The following is a 24,764-nucleotide window of genomic DNA, read 5'->3' on the forward strand; positions in this document are numbered from 1 at the left end:
CATTAATTGCAAGTATTCTCTCTTCCCAATTCTACCTTATTGCTTTGTGGCTGTATATTGTCTTTATATTTTGAAACATCTTTCTTCTGTAAATATTTTATTTGCATCAACTTTGACCTTTTCATAATAAACCCTTATGTTGAAAAGTGTTAACCTTGTCTCTAAAGCTCCTAATGCAAGCTATAAACGAACCTGCCTCTTGAAGGGCGCTACTGTTGTAGAGTAAGACTCTGAGCAGATCTGTCTGTAGTGGCAGTGTGTGTGTCAGACGCTTATTCTAAAATTATAATTGGTATTGCAAAATTACGAGTCTCCCCCGGCTCGGTCTTTTAAACGGGGGTGGTGGCAGTTAAAGGGTTAATTGTGTAATTAGCCCAGTGACAATCACTCTCAGGCTGCTCGCACCTAGATTGTGGTCCCGCAAGCTGGAAAATCTTTGTGCTGGGCGCAGCTGAGAGTGGCATTGTTACGTAAGTGACAGCGTGGTGTGAGGTTGGCCGGTCCTTTGTCGCGAGTTAGCGAGGAGGGCAGGGATCTGACACCCGCGTTCGTCACAAATACCATTCGAGTAATTACAGTAATGGGATCCAGCACTTTGAAGCTTATCTTTGTTTGCAATGTTGTAACTATAGATTTTCCCAAAGTTATTAATATGCATAAAAATTAAAGCTAAACTGCAGGCAAGTATTCATTTATACATTCCTAAATTGAATTTGTAAATGTGAGCCATATTCTGTAAGTATCTGACTTGGTATTAGCTTCTTGAAGTTCCTGTATAGTAGAGCTCAGAATGTGGGAGGGAGAAACAGCAGAAGGAGCCAATCAGCTGTGCTGCAGTATAAGCAGCATACGGACAGTTGGAGAGAGCTGTAACAATGATATTATCTCATCAGTCATCTGCTCTGCTTCTTCTTTTCACTGCCCAATCACAGGCTGGGAGTGGGGAGGAGATCTTTAGTTGCCATTAAACTGCAGCAGACAAAACCAGATCTCCTGCCATGTCACATAGGTTTGTGCTGTGTGGCAGAGCTGTGCTAATCTCAGAGCTGGGTGGACATCTGTGTATTTACAGTATCTGCTTCCCTGGAGTTCAGGGTAGAACTTGCTTGATAAATAGTATTAGTACGACTGATACTTCTATGGTTAGAGGCTGATGCAAATAGCAATCTCCTGCAGAAACATCTGGTGGCAAACACTAATTATTATCTTGTGCCATGTCATTATTTCACATTCTTTTCTCTGTAAGGAGGGAAGAAGCACCGGGACCAGCAGGCACTGAAAGCGCTTCCTGATTACACGATACAAAGGATTAGTGGGAACAAAATAGACCAGCTTGAGAAGTATAATTACTTAATCATTTGTGATGTGGAATTTATGCAGAAGGATAATAGGTGGTACGTTATTTAATCCAGAAATCATACATCATGTTCATGATGAGAGAGCTAGTAATATTTAAAACAATTCAAAATGTATGGTTACAAAGGGTAACGTTACATGCTTGCTCAGATGTTTAGACTAGTGAGTAAGAAATGTTCTTTCTGTTGGCCAATGTCTACATTTGGCACTACAGGTTTCTTGCCTTTCATGAACTTGTGTGCTTACCGTGTGTTCTATAACTCTTGAACTAACCAATTATCTCAAGAAAAGCTCAGGTCTGTTGTGAAAAACCCCAAAAATATATGCATCTTTTGTATTTTGAAAATTATCCAAAATCTAGGCAATTTAGATGAAAAACTAGGTAGGCAGAGCCTCCCCTCAGTGAAAAAGTGCATGCTAGCATGAGCAGTAGGTCCAAAGATATAGATAGCTGAAGTCATGTAAATATCTCAACTTTACCTTAAAGTGTATCTAAATCCCAAACTCTGTTTAAGTTTTTGGATATAGTAGGGAAGGATTAGAACCCCATTAAATTTTACTGATGATGTTCCCACAAGGGAGTTTCACGCTTTCTATTTGTCCTGATGACCATTATCATTGGGATTTGGATAAAATACATTTGTTTGAGTTGTCAACAGGAATATAAAGGAGATCTTCCAATAAGGACATTTGTTCCAGTGACAGCTCTCCAAGAGAGGATCATCCCTCCTGTTTCCTTATGTGTCTATATAGAAGAGAACCAGCCCCCCACCAAGACAGATACGGGAAAAAAATGACAGTGGTTTTACCATTCCTAAATGTTTTGACTTTAGATATGCTTTAAGGGCTCATTCACACTATTTTGCTGTGCACAGACGCTGGGGCAAATTTAAAAAAAAGTTAAACATTAATTGAAGTCAGTCTTCACCACCAGTCAATGTTTAGTGAAAGTCACCTTCGCTGCTTTATGAATATCCCCCAGAATGTCTAAGTGCATTGTCCTTTTTTTTTTAACTGTACCCTTCTGCACATACACAATACCCCTGTTCTATATCGCACCACAACACATGATGAAATAAAATATTGCAGCAGACTTTTTTCTAGCAGTGACTCCCATTTTCATTAAATGCATTTAGAAGGCGCTTCTATGTGCAGTATTCCAACAGTTTAATACATATAAGGTTAAAAACACTTACAAGATCCAGTATTTGAACAGGCACATCAATATAGTATTCCTAGCTCCTATCACAACCTCCACATAGATAAGCCAATCCAGCAGCTGCAGAAGGAGGGGAGAGTGAAGGGGCAAGATGGCCGCCTCACTTCTGGAACCACTGTGGAACGCACATGCTCCATGTGGAACGCGCATACCGGAAGTGACGTCAGGCGGGGGCAGTATTCAGAGCATGGAGCATTAGTCCCTTCATCGGACCCTCCCATTTTCATAGGCTACCTAATGCAGCACGCCTTAACACCCAAATGGGCTCTCAAAGTTGAGCTTGGTTTTGCTTTTCTTCTGCGTTTTGAGTGCCTATTGGACTTTTAATGTGATGCATGACTTCAAGGACCAATAAGGAATCAGGAAGGGGAATGGAGAGGAGTCTTTCTGACAGATTGTAAAAATAACTTTAGCTGCCTAAATCTTTCCATCTAATAATGACATATATGTTTTTTTGCTGAAGATTTTTATTAGACACCCAGTTTGACTTGCTCACATTTGTGACAGGTTTATTTGTAGGACGGATAGATCATTATGTACAATGTACTGTTGAGCTTGACAACTATTTGCAAAGTCATTCCTGGCAGGGGTGTAGATACACTGATGCAAAGGGTGAACTGGGCCAATACATTTTATTATTAACACCCACAGTGCATACAAAGGCCTCACCCAATATAACAGCTTGTGAGCCTTCAGTCTATTCCAGCTTGTAAAGGTATCATTCTTCCATCAGTGCAGTAAGAAAGAATAAAATAAGCATATTTGATTTAGGGAAGTTGGACTCCCATGCCCCTACACGGTGCTTTTTTAAATATCTGCTATACTTGTTAGTAGACAGTTAATTCCTGATCATTAACATCTTTACAAGTACCTAGCCTTACAACGTAACTATAAATCAAAAAGATTATAGAACCCACACACTGGTCCCTGTGCTCCTATAGAGCTTTATTATAAATAGTGAACTAACTTGCCAGAGAGATCAGGAGAGCTGATGGGCTTAACATCACCAAAAGTTTATAGATCTAGCAAGTGCTGGGACAAGGTCATCTAGAGCCCAGGGCAAATATGCCAAACTGTGCCCCCCAAGATGTATGAGCATTATATGTCAGCAAAATTCTCCCCACAAAAACACTGGGCACTAATCTGCATGCTTACAGTAGCCCTAAGCATACATTTCCCCTCCTTCAAGTACAAATCTGCCCCCTTGCTGAATTCTCCCCTCTCAGTACAAATCTTTTCCCCCCATGCCCCAAATCCCCCCCAAAAAAGAAATTTACCCCCTCCTATCACAAAACCTTTTCCCCTAAAATGTCCCCTCCTGGTACACATCTTCTCCACCGACTTCAAATCCCCCCCCCCGTCCAGCACAAAGCTTCTTCCCCCATCCCCTTCCCAACACAAATCCCCCTAGATCACCACTTTTAGCACCCCCCTCCCCAAATTTTCTTCCTAAAACAATACTTACCCCCTGTGGCCCACCAAATTCGTCCTTCCAACACAAATCCCCTCCTCCCAAATCTCCTTATGGCACCCCACCACCTCAAATGATACCACAGTGCCCAAGGCAGCCATCCCTCCTGCCCAGCCCTTGTCCCGGCCCTGGATCTAGGTCTGTAATATAAAAAAATAAGAGACTCATAACCATCAACAAATGTCGATACTCAGAAACTCAACAGTCACTGGTGTTTTATGTTTTCAAAATGTTTTATATACCATAATACTACAATATCGAGGCATTGGAATCTCTGGTATGATAACATTTACCAGGACGCTGGAAAGTTTCTGTCATTTGAAAGTCAGGTTCAATAAAATACTGTGACTGATTCAGATGTTGCAACCCTACCCTGTGCGGGATTCGGCAGTAACAAAATAGATGTAATTGTATATCTACATCCCACAACACCAACCATGTGCCAAAGCATGCTCTAAATTAGTAGGAAAATGCCGTTCTCTTTCAAGCTCCTTTTTTCATTTACATAGTTTATATACCCGCCAAATACAGAATCTCTTTATTATACAAAATGAAAGACCATGTACTTATATGATATCAACAAAATTGGAGCACACAGAAGCTGGAGTAGGCAACCAATGAGCTTCTATCCTAAGCTTTGAGTATGAAAGATAGAAGCTGACTGATTGCCATGCACCTCTGCTCAGATTCTGGCTGCTCCAGTTCTGATAAATTCCCCTTGCTATTTTATATTTTCCCTTTCTGCTGATTCAGATTATAATTACTCTTGAACACTTGTAGGATACTGGTTTGTTTGGATGCATCCTTGAGTTAGATGTCATGTTTCAGATGTTAGATTGTTATTTAGCTACCTTGTATATTGACTAGGTGACTACAGTATCACTAAGGACTATGTCCCACCAGAAATTGCTGCAGCTGTCATCCTCAGAATTGCTAAGGCCGGCCATAGACGGATCGAAATTCCTGGTGAACTTGCCAAACTTCGGTCCGTACAACCAACCTGTTGAGTTTCTTTTTGTGCGATCACTGCCGGCGGCTATAGCAGCAAGCAGTGATTACTGTATTTGGATGGTGGGGAAACCTCCCACTGTCAGAATACAATAGTGCAGCGGGAGGGATTCATTCAGTGTTGATGGGGGAATCAAGCATTTTTTTCCCCTTTAACCTGTGCTTGAAGGAAAGAAAATCGTATAATGTATGGCTTTCTTAAAGTGATTGTAAAGGTACAATTTTTTTTTTTTAAATAACAAACATGTCTATACTTACCTGCTCTGTGCAACACAATTGCATAGAGCAGCCAGGAACCTCCTCTTCTCGGGTCCTCCGCAGGCGCTCCTGGCTTCTGCTCTCTGTCCAGTGTACCAATGGGAAGCCAACCATGGGGCACACGTGCGTGCTGGCTCCCGAGCCCCACTGCTGCGTTTATTGACACAGACAGCGGGACTTGGCCCCGCCCCTCGCTCCCTCATTACTGGCTTCCAGTGCCCCAGCAAAGCCAGTGAGACCTGGTAATTACTGGAGAAAAGAGCTGCAGACGTGCACAGCACTGGATCGAATGAGGGCTTGGGTAAGTAGAAGGAGGGGTAGGGGGAACACTGATGCCGAAACATTTTTTACCTTAATGCAAGGAATGCATTAAGGTAAAAAATGTTTAGGCTTTAGAACCACTTTAAGAGTCCACTCACTTTCTTGTAAGGTCCCGATTCCTTGCATGTCAAAACAGCAACATATCCCTGTGCCACTGAGAAATTAGGTGTCTATTAGATTGTAAGCTCTCGGGAGCAGGACCCTCTCCACCCTCTTGTATTGAACTGTAATGCTGCTGTTCTGTCTCCCTAAAATCTTGTGCAAACTGTTGGCACTCTACAAATCCAGCATAATAATAATTATAATACAAGGTTGGTGTATTATGGCCAACGGGGGTGCAACTTCCATTGGTTAACATAACAGCGGCCTTTCAGAGATTCCAAACCCATTTTTGCATGTGTCTTTGCATACCATAACCTTTCTTATAGCCAGCTTCTCAAAGAATGTACATTGGTAGACTAAAGCTGGCTATAGACATTAATGAATCATCAAGTGTGGATGCATAATGCCCTGCAGCCAAAAAAATGAAGATCAGTAGCCTGTCATCTAATGTCCATAGGCACCTTCAAGTCTCTGAATATTACTGTTTGCATTCCACTCATAGATCATAGGCCTTAAGCTATGGATGAGCAAAATGACAATTTCATTTCTTCTACTGAATTCCATTTACATTTCAGTATGTCCAATGGAATGTAATCTGTTCAGTGCAGCAACATGTTCGAGGGCTGAATAATACTCTGTACAGAAACTCTGTACTTTTCTAAACAAAGTGCCTGCACATGCAACAACTCTGACGGCATCGCTGCACAACACTAGATCAACAAGTTTTTCTTAAATACAACTGTAGCAGTCCATTTACAACACTTAACATATAAATGCTCCATGTGAATGGCAGATTTAGTAATACCTGAGGTCTAGAATAGACAAGTGTTGAAAGATATCACCACATACACCTGTGAACACTACTACACAATGGATATTATACAGCAAACTATAGACAGGTAAGATACACTAACATGCTCAATCACAGTTGTAACAGTTTGTACAGGCATGGGCGACCGCAGAACTTTTTTCAGGGGGGGCATCATTTTAAGGTCACCCATGCGCTGACCCTTTTCAACGATGTCATTATCACATTATCACGGTCAGAGACTGCAGACATAGTACAGGAGATGGTCAGAGACTGCAGACATAGTACAGGAGATGGTCAGAGACTACAGACATGGCACAAGAGACTATAAGAGACTGCAGACATGTGGGGGGTGACAGAGAGAGGGGGTGACAGAAAGAGACAGAGGGGGGTGACAGAAAGAGAGGAGTGTGACAGAGAGAGACAGAGGGGGGGTGACAGAGAGGGGTGATAGGGGGGGTCAGAGAGAGGGACCCCCTAGCCCTGTCTGCAGTCCCTCAAGTGCCCCTATGTCCCAGTGGTGAGTGTAATGCTCAGTATGGTACCTTGCATGCCAGTAGGATGTCCATGATGGCCAGCAGCTGGCAAGACCCTTTTTCATTCTGGGTGAGGACAGGAGATGCTCTGTTCCTTCCATCAGATCTATGATGTGACATGGAGCGGGCCCTGGCTGCTTGCATTTCCTAACCGTCCTTGTTCTCTGAACCCCTGGTCAGTCTGTCCTCCAGGCCTGGGAGTAGTGAGGAGGTTTAAGGAGTCCAGGGGTTCCAGGCTCTGGGAGGCGCCGGGGAAATTGTGCCCGCTGTTCCTGGCGTCTTGCTGCTCTCCTTTCCTGTGGCTTCTGTCTCCTGGGCCGCTCGCTTGCACTATGTAGACCGGGTGATGTCATCCTTCCCACCCCTTGAGGCCTTTGCTGTCCCGCTCCTCGCACCAGCTGTCACCGGCTCTGCTAAACTTTGTACAGGTGAGAGCAGGGCCGGCCGCCAGCGCTAGGATAAAGACCGAGTGGGGAACTTCTGATCCGATCTCTGATTCCGGGGGGGGGGGGCACTTGCCCCCCCTTGCCCCTACCTGCGGATGCCCATGTGTACAGGACACAAAACTGCATTATAACCCTAATGAATAGCAACAGAAAGAACCCTATCTTATTTAGCATGATTATATTACTGACATGCCATTTCTAAAGCACACAGATGCCACAAATGCCATGTGTTTAGGCATTTAGGCTTTTTTTTTTTTTACTGATCTAAATGCAACCCATTGCTTTCAATGGGTCTGTACACACAGACAGATATATATCTTTAAACTAGTTCTGTGTGCGTTTGGATCAGTAAAAAACAAAACAGAAGTAAAATCTGCTTTACTGGCAAGTAATTTATGTGTGTGCATATCACACCTCCCTTATATTATTTAGCATTTTGTGGGCTGGAAGAATTTTTACGTGCACACTATACAGACCATATTCCCAATTTTTGGGCAGGAACTTTCTGCCAGAAAGGTCTAGTGCTCATATGTCAGTATCATGTGCAGGACCCCTGAAGCTGACCATAGATGGTTCCGTTTTTTTTTTTTTCATTCCGCCAGCAGGCTAACCCAAAAAACATTTGGGTTCCTCCATGCACATAAATAGATGGAAAAATCCCCCATGCCGCAACACTATATAGTGACAGCAGGACCGGCCTCTGTCAGAATACACTGATCAGTGGCTGTAGCTGCTGATTGAAAAGTCTTCCAGCATGTCCGTTTGACAGACGTTGATCTAACAATCAACTTTTGTTGGTCGGTGATGGCCACTCAGTGGGTGAGATTTACTAAAACTGGTGCACTCAAAATCTGGTGCAGCTGTGCATAGTAACCATCAGGTTCTAGTTATTTTATTGTCAAGGCTTAATTGAACAAGTTGAAGATAGAAGGTTACTATACACAGCTGCCCCCAGATTTGCGTGAACCAGTTTTAGTAAATCTTTCCCAGAAATTGAAATTTGTCCAGTCCCTGCTGAACCTGCCGAATTGCAATCTGTCTATGGCTAGCCTAAATATTAGAAAAGCACTTTCTATAGTGAAAGACTTAGGTCACATACACACTATTAGATTTTCTGCAGATTTTTATCTTCAGATTTACCAAAACCATATAATATGAGGTCAAACCTTAAGAGTTTCAATTTGCATGCAATCGGGCAGGCCCTTGCACTACATGGTTTTGGTAAATCTGAAGACAAAAATCTGCAGAAAATCTAATAGTGTGTATTGGAACTAACATTTGATCACACACATACAGGCTTTTGGGTATACTAATGATTATAATGTATTTTAATTACAAAGTAATGTGTAATTACAAATAAATTTACAAATTAAATGGAATTACAAAGTACTTTTATTCACAATAACCAGCAACCTTTTTATTTTCCCCCTTACTGCTTTAAGGTGAAAAATATGATTGGTTGCTATATTCTGCACATCAGTACTGCTCTTTAAACTGAATAAATAAGACCATTTGTGCAGGAATATAGAATTTGACTTTATTTTATAAAGCAATTTACAATGTGTAAAGAATATGAAAAAGTGAATACAGGTGAAAAGAGTCTCAATTGTCCTGAATAATCAAAACACAGAAGCAAAATAAAAATCCCATATTTCATAGTGGTACAGTATATTCCAAACACTTGGCGGAGGGTGGCATGCTCACTGTTATCCCTCTGTCAGACATAAAACATGTTCTTGAACAGATGGCTTAGTCCAAATCATGTGGACGTTTAGGAAATTACTCCTGATATTAAAGGTTACTGCAAAACAAATTAATCACAATGAGAAAAACAAGCCTTACCATTTTCACATGGATTCTGCATATGAGTAAGTAAGTGAAAAATCCAAGGGGGCCTTGATTCCATTCAAATGTTCCCTTAGCTCGTAGTGGCAAGGCGATAGCAGGGCACTGGCAGGCAACCTCCAGCACAGCAATGAATAAGGATTATTTACTGAAGGTCCAGAGACAGCTTTCTGTGCACACAGCCTATGAGAAGCCCAGAGAAGCACCCTTCTCCCCAAAGCCTCCTCCAACAAGTCAGGATTGTACAACACTGCTGAACAGGCATTTTAGGAGCAGTCGTGGCCAGGACTATTCTTCCTTCCTACATCTGAGACTGCAAGGCAGTAAAACACAGAACTTTGTCACAAGTGAATGATTTTCTCCTCCTCACACACCCCCCTCCTCCTCCTCCTCCTCATCACTCTACCAAAACCAGGTAATCCCACAAGGACGCGGCTTCTAATTGGCTGCCAGCCTCGGTAGATTTAATTTGCATCACAATTGGTGATGAAGGCCCTTGTAAAGTTTGAAAATGGATTCTGGCATTCAAAAGTCAGGAGCTTCCCTCCCCCTTCTGCTTCTTATGGCATGCATAACTTTCATCTACAGCCATTGCTGGGATCCAGTGAGAGGGTTTATTAAGGACCTTTAAATGAATTGGGATTATCTACTCTTCTGGTTTGCATGTAACTTTATAAAGTGGACCGACAGAGGTAAAACATTAGGTGAAAAATAAATAACAAAAGCATTCAAATTTAAAATTAAACAGAGAAGATTATAGATAAATTTGGATTAGAACAATGGCCTAACATATCATATGTATTACTTTTAAATTACAAAAAAAGTTTAAATTTTTTCTTTAAAAAAAAGGAAAAGACAGTAAATCTACTTTCCTTTTCAGATAATAGTTTAAATACTCTATAGATAAAACAGCTAAACGGCACAAAATCGTATTTTTCTGCAGTCATTTAATGCAAAGCATTAATTTCCCTGAATGGCCATTTACACTTTGCACAGACAGCAAAAGTTATATTTATTTTCTAACATATGGCATGCAGAATGGGCTTTTTTAACAGTAAGAAAACAGGATATTTTAATGCATGGTAACTAAAAAATCTGAAAAGAGTCCATTCAGATTCACCCTGGGTGTCTTCTACATAAAGACATAATAAAAAAGGGATCAATAAGCAGTATTATTTTGTTGTGTTTCACTGTAAACACTATTTTTTGAAAATGTAAAATAAAGAATGTTGAAAAGGGAATCAATACGTACTTTATTTCTACCACAGTGTAACAAAATCAATGTACAAGTAACTGTATCATAAACATGTCTGCTGGAGAGATATTTGCATTCATCTTCTATTCTTTTTTTTTACATTAGGACAGGGATATGCAATTAGCGGACCTTCAGCTGTTGCAGAACTACGAGTCCCATGAGGCATAGCAAGACTCTGACAGCCACAAGCATGACACCCAGAGGCAGAGGCATGATGGGACTTGTAGTTTTGCAACAGTTGGAGGTCCGCTAATTGCATAGCCCTGCATTAGGAGAATTAGACTGGCCATACACTAGTAGATTTTCAAACGAACATCCGTATTAAAATTGTTAGTACATTCAGTGACTTGCCGAATGTCATTTGAAAGCACTTTCAAATGTCGTTTGCTCTTAACATTCAATTTCAAAATGCATATAATTTCCTGAATGAAAACCCCATATGCTGTTAGAAATTCATTCGTTTGAGAAAAGTTTCCAACCTGCTCCTTTGAATTTTCTTGTCATGCTTTTCTTACGTATTCCCTCCTCTCCAACCTTCCTCCCCTTTTTTTATAAAACTATTTTTATTTACCTTTCTTTTATTAAAAAACATCCATAGTTTTTCATTGAGAAAGAAGGAGGGTGGCAGGACTAGCAGTTTATCAACGGGAAAGCTACCGGCTAGACCCAGAAGAACCGGTAGCTTCCCGATGAGTCGCACAAGAAGATGACAGTGTGGGACCGAGAAGAGGGCAGAAGAGAAGAGGATCTCAGCAGGACAACGCTGGATCCACTGGGCGGGTGAGTTTCTTAAATGTGCAGGACCTGTAACCAGGTAAGCAGGGGTTAAAACAAAAATGAGGGGGGAGGGAAGGGTGCAGATACACTTTAAGACCCTAATGACATGTATTCAACTGTGTGAAAGTTGACTGAATGCAGAACACCAGCAATGTTTATAGAAGTGTCTTTCAAAAACTTCCAAAGGGGTAAACAGAGAAAAGGTTTGTTTATTTGCCTCTGCTGGTTCAGGTGTCAGATGAGATATCCAGGTTAGCCTACTGAAAATGCTGGTTGTCTGATTGTCACTGGATTGAGGGCTAGTTCACATTGTCGCACGCTAAGGGCCGTCATGGGGCCGCACATTATACAGAGCCTGCGTACACACTTACCCAGGACCCGCATATCTGCGTACAGCTGCTCATAAACATCAGGATTCGGCTGTACGCAGGTATGTGTCGGGGTAAAGCATCTGTATGCCCCAAACTCAGGTAGTATGTGTTTGGAGCAAACATCCATGAGCATGCTTTACACATCCCCCACTGCATAATGGCATACAGCTGCATCTTCTATTTGATGTCTATGGGTGGCTGTACACCGATGTGAAAAATGTTTATTTGGCTTTTTACCATACCTCCCAACTTTTTGAGATGGGAATGAGGGGCACCTACCAGAAAAAGTATTCAGGCATAGGACACACTCCTTGTCACACCCCCTTAAAGGAGAATTGTACAAAAAAAAAAGATTGGTTAATCTCACAAGTGCTTTTTTACCACTACTATTCCTTTATATTGGCTTTTGAAATTTACAAATGCAGCAATTTAGAAATCAGATGAAAAGTTTAGGGCTGGAAAACACTTTTTGATAGATAAAAAGTGCATTTTATTATCAACGCTAAAGATCAGACAAAAATGAGGGAAAAATGAGGAGGAAAGAGGGACATTTCTCCAAATCAGTGACAGTTCCTCGAAATCTGGGACAGTTGGGAGCTATGTTTTTACGCAGCATGATTTTGTGCATGAGCCCTAAAATGCTCCATTGTAGCGTGCAGTTTTGCTGCAAGGCAATGAATCACACTGTTTACATTTTTGTTTTCTTTTAACTTTATTGGAAGTGTATAAAGTGTACACTCCATTCAGGTCTCCGTAAATCAGTGTGGTGCACTATGCTGTAGTGCTGTCGGTGGCAGTGACATCCAGAACACTGTGAAAATTGCAGCATTTTACCGCACTGCACCTCAGACTAGCATTGTGGTATGGATGGGGTACATAGAAAACAATTGTGCTCTTGCAGTGACTGGTGTTCAGTGTGGAAAAATGCAGGTTAGCACACAGTGTGCTGTCCAAAAAGATCCAAAGCATACATGCAGAAAGGTATGAGAGTATGATGTCTAAATTTCTGATCTACAATGTATGTCAGGCAAATGACCCAGCATAGCTCCCAACTGTCCCTGATTCCGAGGGACTGTCCCTGATTTGGAGCAATGTCCCTCTTTCCCTCTTTCCTCCTCATTTGTCCCTCATTTTGGTCTGATCTATATAGTTATATATAAAATGCACTATTTATCTTTAAAAAAAGGTTTCCCAGTGCTAAACATTTCATTCAATTTCTAAATTGCTGCATTTGTAAATTTCAAAAGCCAATATAAAGGAACGGTAGTGGTAAAAAAAGCTATTGTGGGTTTACCTAACTTTTTTGTATAATTTTCCTTTAAGAGCATAACAGGGGGTGTGTCCTATGCCTACATACTTTTGCAAATATGTGTCCCTCGCTCCCATCTCAAAAAGTTGGACGGTATGATGAAGTTTTGGATCAGCACAACAGCCAGGATTCTAGCATTTGGAAAAGGCTATCAATAAAGGCAATAAAACTTGGATGATTGGTGTCTTTTTTTTTTTTTTTATCAGCTGGCATATATTTCTACTGTCATCATTAATGTGATGTGGCTCTGTAAACGGATACATAGTTTTAAAGACTGTTGGCTTAAATGAGCAATTTGGGATTATATGCAATTTGAAACTGGAAAGTGTATTGGACTAGTTTTCTCCAAACATTCAGGCCAACCAAATTGTGTACTAGTTTATCTGGATTATTTTTTTTTAATGAACTGGTAAAGTTGTCCACTTACCAATTTACTTACCAGCAGAGCATCAGCTCCTCCCCTCCCATAGAAAGCTTGTAATCCGAAGGATCATAGACTCCCTGCCCCCTGAACCACTTCCTTATAGGAGTAGAGATCACACATAAAAAAAAAAAAAAAAACCTTATTAAGGGAGCCTGCTGCATGCTTTTCCAGTGAATCTTGACCTCATTTTACCAGCTTACTAGTACCCCAGGAAAGCTGGATGTTTGCCCACAACAGCAAGGAATGGATTCAACTCTGCCGAATCACCACAAGAATTTTCCTTTGCCCACTAAGCACTTATAAACTGCCCATACATGGCTCGAATTTCGGCTGATTTCTGTGACTTGGCTGAAATTCAAGCTGTGGATGGCCATGCCAACACCAACAGGCTGAACAAACTTCAATTGAGAAATATTAGGAGCCAGGTATTCTGATGGTGTTAGCTGTCAGAATGCAATAGGTGGCAGTGGAGATTCGTTCATCCATGAATTTTAGCGTGGATGGAAGGGTCTATGGATTTCTTTACATGTATGGCCAGATTCAGACCTGCAAAAGTCAGCTGTTTATTTTCTATTCACTTGCAATATTAGGCTTGCTTGCCTGTATGCATTCACACACAGCTGATCTCACCTGTGCTTAGTAAGAAATTCCAAGGATGGCACCTTCATTCAGGTTGTAGGGTTGCTTAGTAAACAAATAATTAAAGTGATTGTAAATGCTATCTTAAAAAAAAAATTTGCACAGAACCTCCTCTGCTGGGGACCCCCTCCGGAGCTCCTGGCTTCTCTCCTCTGCCTAGTGCCCTCATAGAGAGCCAATTTCTATGGGGACACTCGTGCGGGCTCACATCTGAGCCACGCTGTCTACGTCTGATGATTCCTAGCCAAGTGGGACTTGGTCACTAGCTTTGATTGATAGCAGTGGGAGCCAATAGACAAAGGGGGGGGGGGGTTCGGGGTGATACCGATGCCTAAACATTTTTTACCTTAATGCAAGGAAACTTGGCAAACAGTTTAGTAATTTCTTTTCTCAGTTAAGAGCACTAAGTGTCATTTCTGTCAGCCGCTTCATTCCCCTGCTATCAGCATGAATCATTTCTGACAAGTTTTCCTGACACCAAGAGAAAAAAGGTGACCGGGGAGGGACCTCCAGCTGATTGACAGCCTCAGCCCTGTTCCTGTGTGCTGTGTGAAGGAGGGTGTGTCCCTTCCCTGCAATCCACTCTCAGAGTCCTCCTAACTGAGCTCTGAAGAGTGTAATTTTAGCTCTCCGCCCAATGTTTTCTGACAACTGAGACAAGCTTTATAAATTCTGCACTTTGAACAGATGTAGAGACGAGAAGACTGCAGATAAATGGGTACAACTTATGGGGAAGAATTTATTTTCTCTCTGTGTATTACCTGAGGCTTGTCACTTCACTGGGTTTATAACTACTTAAACTACATAAACCATAGACTTCAGGAACTACAGTTTGTGTCTTAAAAGCTCATCTTCTTTTAGCTGTCAGTTTGTAAAAAAGTTCGGTGCAACCCACCTCTGTGTCATGTACTATAGTGGTGATCATCTCTATGTAGCATGCACACTACCTAGCTCAACGTTATCCCACTTAAACATGTGCACAAGAAACCTTCAGAAACCTGCACAGGGGGCCCCAAGGTTTCGACTGCCTAGGGGTCTCCACAGAGTTTAATCTGGCACTGACCTATCACCAATGATAGCATCAAGGATTTCATTGTAGATCTCACTTCACAATGGTTCTGATGAGCTTTGTTCCTGCAAATTCTGTTTGCTATTCTGGTTATGATTAAAGCCTATATTCTGCTTCCAGAAGTCCATTCTAACCTTTGCCGTGACAAACCTACAGACTTTGACGTGAAAATACGTCACCGTAAAATCTGTGGTTCCTTTTGAGGATCCCTAGCAAACTAAGGAAATCCTCCAAATTGATAGCTTTGGGGAACTCACTCCTTATGGATGGTGGCAAAGAGGGTCATTCTGTAGCAGCAGATTCTTGGTGCATTAGGCCCAACAGAAGGACTTTGCCATTAATCATCCCATGTATCAAGTGAAAACCAGGCTTTTATTACCTAATCTAAAAAAAAAACAATGATGTGATCCTTTCATGAATTGTGCACGTACAATAGTACACAAAGACGTTACGTCTGCAACAACAAACAACCCATCCACTAAAGGTAAACATCATTTATTAGCCAAACAAAAGATTGTCGGGAGGGGGGTGTATGTAAAGAAGAAGGATACACTATTGTCTACAATGCTTGAAGTTTCATTGGTGATATGTTTCCCTTACATGCAATAGAGAAAAACTAGAAAGAACCCAAAATTAAGCAAATGGTTGTATAAGCAATTTGAAAACAGAGCTGAGAAACAGTACTATAAATGGGAGTATTAAAGTGATACTAAAGGCTATTTTTTATTAACAATATATATTATATTTATCTGCTCTGCAGAACTCTATTGCATAGAAAGGTCACTCTCCTCTTCTTTGGCAGTCCATGGCTGGCGCTGTCTGCTCCTCCTTCCACCAGGTGCCTTCTTTAGCAAGCCTGGTGATAAGGAGGCTTGTGTGTGTACTCCCAAGGTGGGCTGTGTGCATCCATAGAGACACAGCACCTGTAAACCATGTCCCTGCTCCCTCCTCCCAGCAGTGACATAGAGCCAGGTAAGTGCTTAGGAACAGGGGGGTAGAATAAGTAGTGGGGAATTTTTTATGCCTTTAAATTTAGTTATTTTTTTTTAAATCAGAACAAGGGATGGTGCTTATATTGAACACAAAGGGGGTATTTACAAAAACTGGAAGACACAGAATCTGGTGACGCTGTGCATACTAACCAACCAGCTTCCAGGATTTAGCCTCCATTCACACTGACGCGATTTGACATGTCAAATCGCAACATATTGCCGGCAATGGCACTGTCCCAAACGGTGCAATGCTGACTTTGTGGCGCCTCAATGATTTCCAAAAGTAGTTCCTGCACTACTTTTAGCGACTTCGGGGGCGATTTCAATAGACATCTGTGCATGAACCCGCACAGATGTCTTTCAAATCGGCCCCAAACTCACACTGAAATGCGGGTTTGAAATCCTACAAGCTCATCTGAACTCGTAGGATTTCAAACCCCCTTTTAATGTGAACGTACCCTTACTGTCAAAGCTTGATCGAACAAGCTGAAGTTAGAAGCTGATTGGTTAATATGCACAGCTGCACCAGAATCTGCGTGCAACAGTTTTAGTAAATCTCTCCCACTGTGTCCCTTGTTCTGGTGACTGATGCTCTCTTAGTTGAAATCTTCCATCTTCGGACCCCCCCCCCCCCCCCCACAGCGGTAATTGTCTGGTATCACGGCCACAGGACCTGTCATAAGCACTTGTCAAATGTGCCGATTATCCCCACCTTTTCTTCCACCCCCCTCCTCCATTCATAGAACTGTACTAAAGCTTCCAGCAATGAAGACCGCTCTATGAATGAAGGAAAGACAGGTGAATGAAAGTTCTGCCTGCTGCATTCATAGAGAACTTTTCATTGCTGGAAGCTATAGTACTGATTCTATAAATCAGCGGCCCCAACCTTTTTGGTACTGGGGACCAGTTAAGTGGAAATTTTTTTTGCCAAGGACCGGTGTAGGTGGGTGGCTGTGGGTTGTCGGAGAAATGGTTGGTGCTAGTGCTTCAATCATCACAACACCTTGGTTGATTGGTGTCAGGGTGATTGAAATGCATTATTTCTATTATTGCATTGTAATATAAATGAAATAGTTCAACTCACTATAATGCATAATCAGTGGTAGCCCTGAGCGTGTCACTTGCCACCAGATGCAGCGTGTCACCTGCCACCGTCACCTACCACCAGATGCAGCATGTCACCTGCCACCGTCACCTACCACCAGATGCAGCATGTCACCTGCCGCCGTCACCTACCACCAGATGCAGAGTCACCTGCCGCCGTCACCTACTACCAGATGCAGAGTGTCACCTGCCACCGTCACCTACCACCAGATGCAGCGTGTCACCTGCCACTAGATGTAGTGTGTCACCTGCCACCATCACCTACCACCAAATGCAGCATGTCACCTGCCACCGTCACCTACCACCAGATGCAGCAGGTCACCTGCCACCAGATGTAGTGTGTCATCTGCCACCAGATGCAGCGTGTCACTTGCCACCAGATGTAGTGGGTCACCTGCCACCATCACCTACCACCAGATGCAGCGTGTCACCTGCCACCGTCACCTACCACCAGATGCAGCATGTCACCTGGCACCAGATGTAGTCTGTCATCTGCCACCAGATGCAGCGTGTCACTTACCACTAGATGTAGTGTGTCACCTGCCACCGTCACCTGCCACCAGATGCAGCGTGTCACCTGCCACCGTAGCCTGCCACCAGATGCAGCTTGTAACTTGCCACCAGATGTAGTGTGTCACCTGTCATCGGATGCCACCAGATGCAGCGTGTCACTTACCACTAGATGTAGTGTGTCACCTGCCACCGTCACCTGCCACCAGATGCAGCGTGTCACCTGCTACCGTAGCCTGCCACCAGATGCGGCGTGTCACTTGCCACCAGATGTAGTGTGTTACCTGCCACCATCACTTGCCACTAGATGCAGCACGTCACCTGCCACAAGATGCAGCGTGTCACCTGCCGCCATCACCTACTACCAGATGCAGCGTGTCACCTGCCACGGTCACCTGCCACCAGATGCAGCATGTTACCTGCCACCAGAGATAGTGTGTTACTTGCCACTGTCCCCGCTTGTGACTATCCTGCCAATAGATGCAGCTTCCCAATGTAGCTGGCCAGCACAAACACCAAATGCAGTGGGTCAATTTAGGGCCAATTTGTAAAGGTTTTCTGCAGTGAAAACACCTACATGTATCCCTTTTTTTGCAGCTTCTCCCCAGTGGTACAGCATCGAAGCATCCCACATTCAAGAGCAGGGAAAGCAGCACATGCTCAGTTGCTATACTGCATTCTGTGCCATGACAGTCAGAAGGCGGAACATCGGTGATGCAAGGTGGGCAGGGAGAAACAATGATGTAATCTCTCTGCTCACCAGCCGCACCTCTTTCAGTGCAGCCTTCCAGCCCGGCTGCAAACAGGGCACAGACTGCCATCGGTCTGGAGTCCAGGAGTTGAGGACCCCTGTTATAAATGGGGTTACAATCTGTTACAAGAGAAATTACTGAACCAAGAACATAATCATAACAGCCAAGCATGGAGGGGTTTATTTACTAAAGGCATATCCACTTTGCACTACAAGAGCACTGCAAGTGTTAAATAAAAAACAGCATTTTTGCGGTACATGATTGGATGATAAAATCAGCAGAGCTTCCCCTGATTTCAGATATTCCCCTCAGATTTACAGCGACTGCACTTCCAAGTGAACTTTCAAGTGCACTTGTAGTGCAGAGTGGATTTGCCTTTAGTAAATCAACCCCCTAGTATTTTCAGATGGAGAGCTCATCAATAGCATCCTACATATTTTTGCCATGATACGTTTCCTTTAACACCTACACTGTATACTATACCAAACATCTAGTTAGCCTATAAATATTATAAGTAAATAATACATGCTTATATATATTAAGTAATAATACAAAATACTGGAGTTGATTTACTAAAGGCAAATCTACTGTACAAGTTCACTTGGAAGTACAGTCGCTGTAGATCTGAGGGGAAGATCTGAAATCAGGGGAATTTCTGCTGATTTTATCATCCAATCATGTGCAAGCAAAAATTCAGTTTTTTATTTTCCTTGCATGTCCCCCTCAGATCTAAAGCAACTGCCTTTAGTAAATAACCCCCAATGCATTAACAAAGTGCATGAAAAGTTAAATTAAAGAAATTTACAAAACAATGTGCTGGCCTTACTTCTGATGAACCAGACAAAATTCCCCTCCTGCCTGACATCATGACAGAAATATCACCTGACATTGAAAAATCGAAGAGGTCGGGCAGAAAATTGACGGTCAAACACCTACTGCATCCAATTAGATGCAGGCACTGTTTAGGTATTATGAAAGCTGATGGGGCCAGCTATCAGAATAAAATAGCTGCAGCTGGTGATTAGTTGTGTTTTACTGTATACACACGTTAATTTGAGTAGTTCTAGCTTTAGGTATACTTTTCCAGTTTTCTTTTTCTTTTTCTTGTTTCCAATAGTGTCCTGAAAGTTGGGAACCTCTGGCAAGTTTTATTTGCAGTAAAGGCAATGAGGGTGAATAGAGAGCACATCGGAGCATGACCTTTGACTTAATTTCCATGTCTGATAACATTGGAGCATACTTACCTTCAGCCTTTTGTTTATTATTTGTCATGTGTCAGTCAGCGTGATGGCTTGCAGAAGCCTAATCCATTCAACAGCTCAGACACTTTGAACGGATTCCTTGTTAAAAATTTGGACAAACTGTATGTCTCAAGACTACTTTCTTAGCTGATCAGTGTTTCCAAGCAGTACATTCTCTACCAGATATAATAACTAACCAGAACTTCAGCTTAAGGCATAGCTGCCGATATAAACCTCCACCTACAGGTAAATTCTAGGGCAGGGGTCTTGAATTAAAATGTACAGAGGTCTGGTCAGCAACATTTCTTTCCGGCAGGGGTCCGCATCTTATGTTGGCGCTATAACACATAATGGTCCCCCTGTACATCATTCTCTTCAGCCGATCTTTCACATCGAAGTCCCCTTTACATCACAATCCCCTCTTTAAAGAAGTCCCACAGTGTCCTCAGTTCCCTTTCACATCACAGCCCCCTTTGCATGGTAGAGCCCCTTTACATCACAGTCCCCCCTTTACATGGTAGTGCCCCTTTACATCACAGTCCCCCCTTTAAATGGTAGTGCCCCTTTACATCACAGTCCCCCCTTTACTTGGTAGTGCCCCTTTACATCACAGTCCCCCCTTTACATCACCATCCCTCTTTTAAAGCAGTCCCACAGTGTCCTCAGTTTCCCTTCACATCGCAGTGCCCTATTACATCACAGGGCCTCCCCTCACATCACCATGTGCCCCCATAACACAACACAGTGCCTCTTATTACAGTGCCCCTTAATAACACAGTGCCCCTTTTAATGCAAGTTTCCCCTGCACAGTCCTACGGCACCTTTGGCAGGGCACAGGCACTAATCAACCTGCAATGTCCTCTCCTGGGTCTCCTGCCCGGCCACCAATGGCATCCTATCAGCAGAGCAGGGGGCGGGAGGAGCTGCAGATTTGGACGGAGGGTGGGAGCTGCCCAAGTTAATTATGTTAACAAGTGGGTGATTACCTGGATTGTTAATATGAAAAGACTGCCACTCTTTGTTTCGATATGCAGCACCTCCTGCCCCTGCCCGCTGTGAGGATGACATAAGTCGGCGGGAGGGAGACCCGGAAGAGGACACCCACCTGTGGTAGTGGCACGACTGCAGTCGGGACAGGACTGTGACTCAGTCTGGCTGCGGACCACGATCCGCCATTTGGTGACCTATATTCTTGGGTATCTTCAGTGAGTATACATCCCGGGTTATTACTGAATTGGTTAGTTTAAAATGTTGGTGTGAATGTCACTAGTTGCTGTTCAATATTTCATGATTGCATTTATTATATGTATAAGATATAAAACCTGCTTCATGTGTATTATGGTTGTGCCGTAGATCTATGGAGAAGGAGCTGCTGCCCACATCCCTAACTTAGATATAAAATAGAACAATTTCCTTTATGGGACTTTAAAAGGCAGAAACTCCTTAACAATCAAAGTGTGTTGAAAATATATTTGTATTTTTATTAGAAAAGTTAAAATTGAGAATATACCTTTGATAAAAAGTCGAAATTGGGTGCATATATATTTTACAGATGAAATATCAAAAAGAAACACATGTATGTACAGACAAACAACCACTTGGCTCTGTCCAGTAAACAGAACTAGGACAGAGAATGCCTGACATGTTTCAAGGTTCGTAGCGGTAAAACCTCTTCTTCAGGGGCTAGTGGTTCAGTAATTGGTTGTCTACAATTAAATAAAGAACAGAGAAGCAGTACGCATTCATCGTACAACATATATAAGTAAATAATGCAATCAATCGGCGCTGAAAATTAAAATATATTTGAACTAAAAAAATACCAAGAATTTTTAAAATAAGCCCAAAAAAGTAATTTGCAAGTTGAATAATAAATTTGAGAAGAGTAAATCTAAAATACAGCAGCAAACATAATAGTGAAATACTCAAATAGTGATATTCTAGTAATATAATCAACACTTAACCCAAAAAAAAAAAAAAAAATCCAAAAAAGAAAAAATAGGAAAAAAAGAAAACTAAAGCAATGTCCCAAAGTGATCTTGGTATTTTTTTAGTTCAAATATTTTTTAATTTTCAGCACCGCACTGATTGCATTATTTATTATATTAGAAGTTTTGTGGTATTGAAACTTTGGGTGCTGGCTGCTCCATACTCTTTATTATTTGCTAATTATTGAGTGCAGCGTTGACCTTAGGGTCTTTTTTTCCTTTTTTTTTAACATATATAAGTAAACTTTGAAGTAAACATATTGGAATAATGTAGTATAAATTCTAACCATATATTTCTTGAGAGTCACCAATATTGCATCCATTTAAAAAGAACAGGAAGAAAATCCGCTGTCAGAGGTCAACCAGGAAGGGAGTCGGTGAGGGGGGTGGGGGTTTTAGGCCCAAACTCAGGATCAAACACAGAGGGCGCCCTACGTCCAAACAAACCCAGGACTACCAACGCTGAAGCAAAAGACCCCTCAAAATTCTAAGATCTAAGGAAAAGAGAGGGAGGAAGAAAGGCAAAAAAAAACCTGTTTATTAAAAAGTGTGCGCAGGTATGGTAGTAGGACTATGTGTATTAAAATACAGAGAAACTAGTCCTCTATTTAAAGCACACACCTTAAACAAGCTGGTATGTTGATAACGTGCAGTCAGAAAAAGGAGCATGTATGTACAACCAAAGGCGGAACACATCAAGCATCTATAAAATTATTTGTAAATAGTATATAACGCACAGGGTAATGTGCAGGAGTATTATATATATCAATGTAAAGAACGAAAAAGCATATCCATAAATATTGGGTAGCAAAAGTTCAAGTAATTATTATAAAATTAACATACAAGAGGCTAGTGTTTACCTATGGTCTGGATTGAATAGTGCTTCGTCTGCACAGTGCTGGAAGTGGCATAAGTCCAGACGAAGCTACGCTAACCAGTTAGCAAAACGCGTTGACGTCACAGAGGTCACGTGACGCCAACCCACACCATGCCCCATACCAACTACACGGGGAGATAGGAGATGCCGCTTGCGCGCCGGCTGCACGGAATGGATATCGCATCTCACCAAGATCACTAGTTGTACACTAGCCCTGTATCCTCAACGGTTCTGTCGAGAGTGGATGAGAGTGGATGAGACTACCCCATCACAAATGAACCACCATGAGGACAGCTGATGCGAAGGGTTAGTGATCTGCACCAGGATGAGACGGTACATTCAATGACTATGCCAAGCAAGCCGAGTATGGTAAAGTACTGAAGTCTCTCTTCCTTCTCACCTTGTGTTATCCGAATCATTGAAACAGTGCTGTCTGGATCAGCTTTTGTGACAAATCTCATAATTTCAGCTCATTTATAAGACTGTCAAGATACCCACTAGTTACTTGAATAGTAAGCGTCACATGCGGGGAAACCTGCATCTAATTCACATCAGTGTGAACCCAGCTATATTGAACAAGCTAAAGGTTGAAGCTGATTGGCTACCATGCACAGCGTCACCAGATTTTGCACTCCATTTTAGTAAATCAACCCCATCGTGTTTTTAGTACAGCTCACAGAAAGCAATAGGGATACTGCATTTCTTTTAAGAGCATCAAGAATTTTTGCTGAAAATTTTTCTTATCTTGAAAAAGAAAATGAATGCAGCCATTGCATCTTAAAGCGGAACTTAAAGTGGAAGTCCATGCAAAAACTAAAATCGCTGCATCTATAGCCACCAACATTCTAACACTAACCTCTCTGGCCCTGAAAATAAAAAATCAGTATACATACCTTTTCTGAAGCCGATCCGACCTGATCTCCAGAGGAGGAAGCTCTGCTGAGTACACGACAATGGCTGGGAAATTAATGGGAAGTGACATCATCCATAGAGTTACTATGGGGCTTCCGTTCACGGATGTGTCCTCTGCACCCACTTCCACAGCAAAGCTGTGGCTGACAGCTCAGCATGGGATCAGAGCTTCCGCCGCTGGAGATTGGGTCGCCTAGAGAGGTTTTCAGGGCTAGAGAGGTTAGTGTTAGAATGTTGGTGGCTATAGATGCAGAGATTTTAGTTTTTGCATGGACTTCCACTTTAAAGTGGATGTAAACCCTCACATATACCCAGTGAAGTGAACAGCCTCAGATGATACACAGGGATGAAACAAATCTCCCTACATAAGTTTTACATGTGTATCTGCTGTCTTCAGCTTTATATATTCTTTAGAAAATGCACATTGTGTTAGAATTTTTACTTCCTCTTTCAGCAGTGGGATGGGAGTCTGGGCATACACTGTGTGACAGCTTATTGGAGGAAAGGCGCACACCCCCCTCCACATAGGCAGATACTTGCAGAGCTGTGCTGTAAACAGACCAGCTCTCTGCTAATCTATTTATAGCACCCACCCTGACACAAATTTTCAGCTTTTTTTATCTCGTGTGTCGGAGAACTTGTCAGAAGTTATCATGCTGATAACAGAAGAACGGAGCAGCAGAAAATGACAGGACTTAGTGCTTTGGAGAGAGATAAGTAAACATTACAGATATATGTGCCTAAGTCAAATTTCATGAATCGGGTTTACATCCACTTTAACTCAATAATACAAGATTTTCTTTTTCTGTCCCTCCCCTCTCCCTTTTACACTAATGGCAAAAAAATGTATGAAAATGCTTACCTTTGTGTTCATGTTTGTGTTGCAAGGCAGCACTTGTTGGTTTCTGGCCTAGGCTGGGTGTGGGCTGAGGGAATATTAATAAAGTAGGGAATGGGAGTTTGCCCTCTGGAGAGCAAGTTAGAAACCATAAGCCATTAAGTATTTCTTCGCACTTTGGTTAACAAAGCACAAACCTCTCATGCTCGAACCCAACAGACACTAGTAGTCTCTTCTCCACTTCTCAAGATGTTTAACTGTTTAAGGATGGGGGTGCAGAACATGCCCCATACCCCACCATTCTCTTCAGTCCTACCCTGGACACAAACACTTGTCCCA

General features: G+C 42.3%; 1 protein-coding gene across 3 annotated transcripts in view; it reads right to left on the bottom strand.

Moving 5' to 3' along the window:
- Positions 1–24,764, bottom strand: part of SHROOM3 (shroom family member 3) — a 554,962-nt gene that overhangs the window by 148,350 nt on the left and 381,848 nt on the right. Inside the window, exon 1 of one of the 3 annotated variants that reach the window (XM_073599757.1) lies at positions 9,368–9,712. The exons of the other annotated variants lie outside the window; for them this stretch is intronic. The gene's annotated coding sequence lies outside the window, so the exon portion shown is untranslated. Of the gene's footprint in view, positions 1–9,367; positions 9,713–24,764 lie in introns of those variants that run through there. 3 annotated transcript variants of the gene reach the window in all.

Source organism: Aquarana catesbeiana, linkage group LG01 (assembly GCF_042186555.1).
Source record: "Aquarana catesbeiana isolate 2022-GZ linkage group LG01, ASM4218655v1, whole genome shotgun sequence".
Lineage (NCBI taxonomy): Eukaryota > Metazoa > Chordata > Amphibia > Anura > Ranidae > Aquarana > Aquarana catesbeiana.